The sequence below is a fragment of the Candoia aspera genome, chromosome 1 (assembly GCF_035149785.1).
Source record: "Candoia aspera isolate rCanAsp1 chromosome 1, rCanAsp1.hap2, whole genome shotgun sequence".
In the NCBI taxonomy this organism is placed as follows: Eukaryota; Metazoa; Chordata; class Lepidosauria; order Squamata; family Boidae; genus Candoia; species Candoia aspera.
This window is the reverse complement of record NC_086153.1, coordinates 247,196,223-247,202,236: the sequence shown is the minus strand read 5'-3', so window position 1 is coordinate 247,202,236 and position 6,014 is coordinate 247,196,223.

The following is a 6,014-nucleotide window of genomic DNA, read 5'->3' as shown; positions in this document are numbered from 1 at the left end:
CCGCTGAGCTGTTGATTGGAAGGTCGGCGGTTCGAAACCACGTGGCCGGGTGAGCTCCCGTTGTTAATCCCAGCTCCTGCTCACCTAGCAGTTCGAAAACATGCAAATGTGAGTAGATCAATAGGTACCGCTTCAGCGGGAAGGTAACGGCGTTCCGTGTCGTCATGCTGGCCACATGACCCGGAAGTGTCCTATGGACAACACCGGCTCCAAGGCTTAGAAACGGAGATGAGCACCGCCCCTAGAGTCGGACTCGACTGGACTTTACGTCAAGGGAAACCTTTACCTTTTACTGAGAAATAAGTCTCATCAAAGTGAATGAATTTGCTCCAGGTAATTATGTAACACTTGCAATCTTAGCTACAGTTACTTGGGCAGAAATTCCAGTGAAATCTGGAGGGACTTATTTCTGAGTAGACATTCATGTAGAGCCATTGTGGCTAATTCCAGGTGTAGCATTTGAACAGAAGGTTTCAGCAGCTGTATGTCATTGCACTGTTGGGAACTTAAAAGGAGAGCAATTGCTTTAGATTTTTTTATTGTTATTTCTTCTTTCACTAGTAAAGATGAGCTAGGAAGGAAAGGAGAACATTTCTCTTTCTCTGCTTTTATTATCTATCTATCTATCTATCTATCTATCTATCTATCTATCTATCTATCTATCTATCTATCATCACCTATCTAATCTATCTGAATAATATGTTTAGCTTCTGTAGATAGAAGTCCCTTATGGTCATTGTTAAATGTTTTACAATGACTTCAGCCTTCCTCACAACCTGGGGTCTCCCAGTGTGTTGGGATGACATTTAAAATTTCCCAGCTAGCTTAGCTATTGGCTGGACATGGTGGGAACTGTAGTCCCAGCACATCAAAATTGCATCAGCATTGGGAAGGGCTGTAAACACCTTTGTGTCTTCTCATTTTCTAGTTGAGTAATGAAGAATTTTGTGCCTCCTAATTATTGAAATTTTCAGGAAAGGCTACTTTTGTGAAGTCCATCAATTCAGCATAATTTCATGGCCCATGCTGGCTACTTTGAAACAAGAAGGTAATAAAAATAGTAGTAGAAATGTTGTAACATATTTCTCTTTTAAAACTGAGATTTATTTTTATTTATGGGGATAAACTGTAAGAAAACATTCCAGCACATTTTTTCTTTGTGTCTATGTATAATGTTACAAATATCAATTTTAAAAGTACAGAATCAGTTTCCACTTTTATAATGGCTGCAGTGGAACATTTTCCCATTTCCTGCTTTCAAAAGATGATGGGCAAAGATTTCACAGATAAATCCTTTATATAATGCAGTCGGACTGATCAGCAAAAATTCAACTGAAGGAGGCTGGTATTTGTTAGAGTCCTCCACAGAAAAAGGAGATGCCAAGATTAACACTGAAACCGTTTCTGTTAGAAAAGTAAGTAATTTTAATTTACATTATAAAAGAGAAAGAAGACAAATAGAATGTCTGTTTTGAAAAAAATACACCATCCTTTGAAACAAATGCAAGTTTTAATTTTTTTTCTGCACAGATTTTCTGTACTGACATATACTGTAATCTCTACGACATACACAATGTAATTATGTGAAAATACCAAATTAGTTATACACATAAATAAATACATTTGCTTCAGAATACCAAAGTATTTTTTAAAAAATTGGCATCATAAAACCACATTTTCTCAGATTTATCTAAAATTCTATATAGTTTGAAACAAACAAAAGAATGCCTGACTGCTTAAACAGGACAAGACAGTCTTGTGCAAATTGACATAACACATTCTAAGCATTATGCAAAAATACAACTGCTTAAATATTTGTTCTTACTTCTAATTGTTCTTAGACCGCACACCCCTCCTTCCTTAACTCAAACACCATTTAAAACATCTTGAGACAAGAACGTGGTCAAAGTCTATTAGAATGATCATTGGTTTGTTTTAAGAAAGGCACAGTGATGAATTAGAATGTGTTAGCCATGGAGAAAGCATTGCTAGCAAATTTTGTTCACTTGCACTCCAGGTTTTGCTTTGTACAACTGAGAAGCCAGCTGACATTTAAAATATATGCACACACATACTTTTGAAGAGACATTTAAATAATCTAAATATTCCGCCTCAATGCTACACATTTACTGGCCGCCTATTAGCAATATATTTTGGATATTTCACCAACCATTTAGCCTGTGATGGGACGGACCCTTCAGAGTAACCGCGTTATCAGCATTCTGGCCCAGCGCTTTTGCCTCAGTTATAATTAGGAATTATAACCTACCTGTTCATTGCTTGCCATTTTTCAAGCCAAAGGACAACAGTTAACCCTAATGGTGCAACTTTTTGAGTGTGGTATAGGTGTGTATATTTTTATATCCTCCACAGGTGGCATCCAATAATGCAGGCACAAAATTCTGATGCTGCAAACCTTGCTGGATTTTGAAGGGCTGATGTGAGCACAGAGAGGAGGAGAGCGTAGCTATAACTTACTCAGGAACCCCCAAATCTGATGATGTTTGAGAAAGTGTAGAAATGCTCTTGCCAGCTTTTCTTAAAACATCCCTCTAATCTAAAGTGAAGCCTGGAATATTAAATGATTGTGAGGGTCCTGGCATGTTGGTTGGCCTTGGTTACTATCCCAAGGGTCCTTGTCACTGACACTTTCCCCTGAGAAGGAACAGCCAGAATTTTTGGATGGCAGGTGGACTTGGCAGTGTAGAAGACCCCTATCCTGCCATGGGAGACTTGGAAACCGTAAGATGTTGCTGGGCGTAGAATAGATGGGACTTTCATCATTCTAATGAGGGGGGTTACAAATTGGGGCATGTGGAGGACATCAGATGTGACAAAGTCTGGTTTAGAATTTCAGTGCCAACAAAAAGCTTTCCAGAGGGCTTTTTGCCCTGATAAGCTTTCTCAAACCTATAGTTAGTCCCTGAAAAGACATTTTTAAATTGGTGCTTCCTTTGTGAAGTCTAAATTCAAAAGATAGTTTTCCATGGACTAGCTTCCAGCCAGCCTAAATTATAAAACTAACATGCAACCAGGGCAGATTTTGGGATACTTGGGATTAGATCCCCAGAGATTTTCCAAGTCAAAGGCATAGGCTAGGGAGGAAATCAGATTTTAGGCTATAGTACTAATGGAGGGGGTAGCTCTTTCTTCTTGTCCTGTTTTCCTACTCTAAATATTCCTGGGGTAGTTTTTAGTTAGTCTGGAAAACAACACAAAAGAGAAAAATTAAGCCTCTGGCTTTTTCAGTGCTGTAGCATACTCGCCAATATTTCAGAATCAGAAGGTGTGACACGGTTGTTACAATGTGCCTTGCAAAGCACATCATGCACTTAAAAAAAATGTACACTTTGCTTCTCTGTCTCACTTATCCCATAGCAGTATTCTATTTCTCAAGCCACAAAGCAATAATCTTTCTTTAGGTCTAACCAAACAAGGCATCCAGAAGATTCTTGCTTTGATATGTTCTTCATTATATTCACACAAGGGATTGAGAACCTTTTACAGCCCAAATCTGGGAAAGCCAGACACATTTCGATGGGCCAGAGTTAACATCAACAGAGGGAAAAAGAAAAACAACAGCAGCCCCCTCTAAAAGTAGCAAAGACATCAATTTCTCCTGCATGCCTACTCAGAAGTGAATTTTGTTGCATTCAGTGTGGCTTATTCCCATATAATAAGGACTATAAGATCTGGAGTACAAAGCTGACAATCACTAGGTGGTAAGGAAGAGAAAACTCTACCTCTTTGTTGCTTTCTTGTCATCATCTGAATCTTTTTTACAGACCTGCCATGATAGCCCAGGATAAAACTGTGACCTTTGTCCAGAGAATTAAACAAGCTTGCCACACTAATAGCACAGCAGCAGATTCTTCTCATCCCCCTTTTTTTTCAGCTGATAGAAAGCCATCTAAGGAAGCTTTGCCTTTGCCTACAGGCTGTCCAGATAACTCTTTCTTTTTTTGCACAGGGCAATCCAAGACATGCCTATTCCAATGTGAGATCAACAAGTCATTCTCTGAAAAGAGGATAGTACTGTAGGATGACAGCCTTCTTAAACAGAATTAAGCCCCATAAGCAGAGTCAGACAGCACCTGCTGAATTTGAAGCACCTTTTGGAAAAAAGACAAAACTTCATGTGTTTTTTCTTGGTTTGTAATATATTAACACAACAGCCTCAGGAAAAACACATTTTTAATTTGTTCTTCATGTTACATGCATCAGAGTGCTAAAAAAGGAAGTTTGGATCTTTCATAAATTTCTTTGCACCGTTCCTTGCCAATGTGCAAGATAATGATTAATTTCTTAGATCTTGGATGCAAAGAGAATGGCCAACTTTATACTACAGACAGCAGTCAATTAGCTAAAGCTGTTAATTTACCTTGCCTCACCATTGCTTTTGGCCTTAATTGGTTGCATAACATAGTGTTGTGGTTTTACATTGTTGGATATAGGATTGGGGAGGTCTGGATTCAAGTCTTCTTCAGGTAGACTCTCTCTCAACTTCATTCACCTTGCAAGGCATTGTTATGAAAAAAACTGGAGAAGAAAGTATCACACCCAGAGGAACTCCTGGAGGAAAGGCAGAATGGAAATCTAGCACTCTAAAGCAGTGTTTCTCAACCTTGTCAACTCTAAGATGTAGGGACTTCAACTCCCAGAATTCTGGGAGTTGAAGTCCACACATCTTAAAGTTGACAAGGTTGAGAAACACTGCTCTAAAGAAAGTGCAGTCCTTCACTGATAAACAGATATCAAATGACATGTGCATGAGAGACCAATGGGGATGAGAGGAGGGGAATAGAAACACATACTGTAAAAGCCAAATGGAATCAAAAGCAAGCATGAAGTGCTTCGAAGCAAGTTCACTGATTGCTGTTGCAAATTTGAGGGCAGGATTTTGCTTCCCAATGGGGCTTTGAAAATTCTGTAGGAATTCGTAATAATTTCTAGTTTATGTTATAGCTGAAAATCCCCAATCCTTAATCTGCTGCTGCTATATCTTGATCATTTGATGGATTTATAAGACAGGGTGGGCAACATTTGACCATGGTCCTAATTTTAAAAACCCCTTTGCAAGTGAGCCACGTAGAATTTAGGTGAGTGATGATGATGATTTTGTCCTCTCCTAGCAGCTTGCTAGCAAGAGTAAAAGAAATATATTGGGAAAAGGAGAATTTTAAAAAAAATGTCAGAATAAAAGAGCAACTCGGCTTCAGTCTACTCCTCACTAGATACAGCCCTCAACAATTACTCTCAAGGGAATGCTACCCACAACCACAAAGGCTAATCATCTATGCTATAGGCTACATTTGAAGGCCATGACTTCTCAAAATGTCATATTCCAAATTGCTATCCAATACGTCTTTGCACGATTTATCAGTTGAAGCCCCCATACACTAAGAAATCCACTTAATAAAACAAGCATCTCAAAAACTATAACTAGGACTGTGGAGATCTTCAAAGGACTGATTCTCTCTGATAGAAATTGGAGTGAAGGACCTCTTTGAAGCATCTGCTAACCTTCTGGAAGCAAAGCAGTGCCGTAGGTCTATTAGCAGAGCACCTGCTACATTGCACTCAGAAAGCAGTTTCTGCTGCACTTGCATAGCCCATAACCAAATCCACTGTTTCCAAAGTGGAGCAGTTGACTGAGGCAGACTGGGTTCACCTCAATGTTTTGTCATGATGGAGAAGTGTGCCTCTATGCGCCTTCTCTACATCAAGGTGGTGCAGTGTGCATTGAAGCAGGTAGCTAGTCATCTTCCTCATTCCAATCACTAGCTTGGAAGGAAAAGCATTCTCAGAGGGATGCAGTGGGTGTCCCCTGTGAGATAATCCACATGCTGGGTCCGTTGTTTTCCATTTTGCTTAAGCCACCATTAACCTGCATAGGATCCAGCTTCAAGAAGAGGCAAACAAGTTATACGCACCCTCCTCAGACTAACTTCAGGACACCTTTGCTACACTGAATCACTAATAAATAATCTCTTACATACAGTGCCTACCACAAG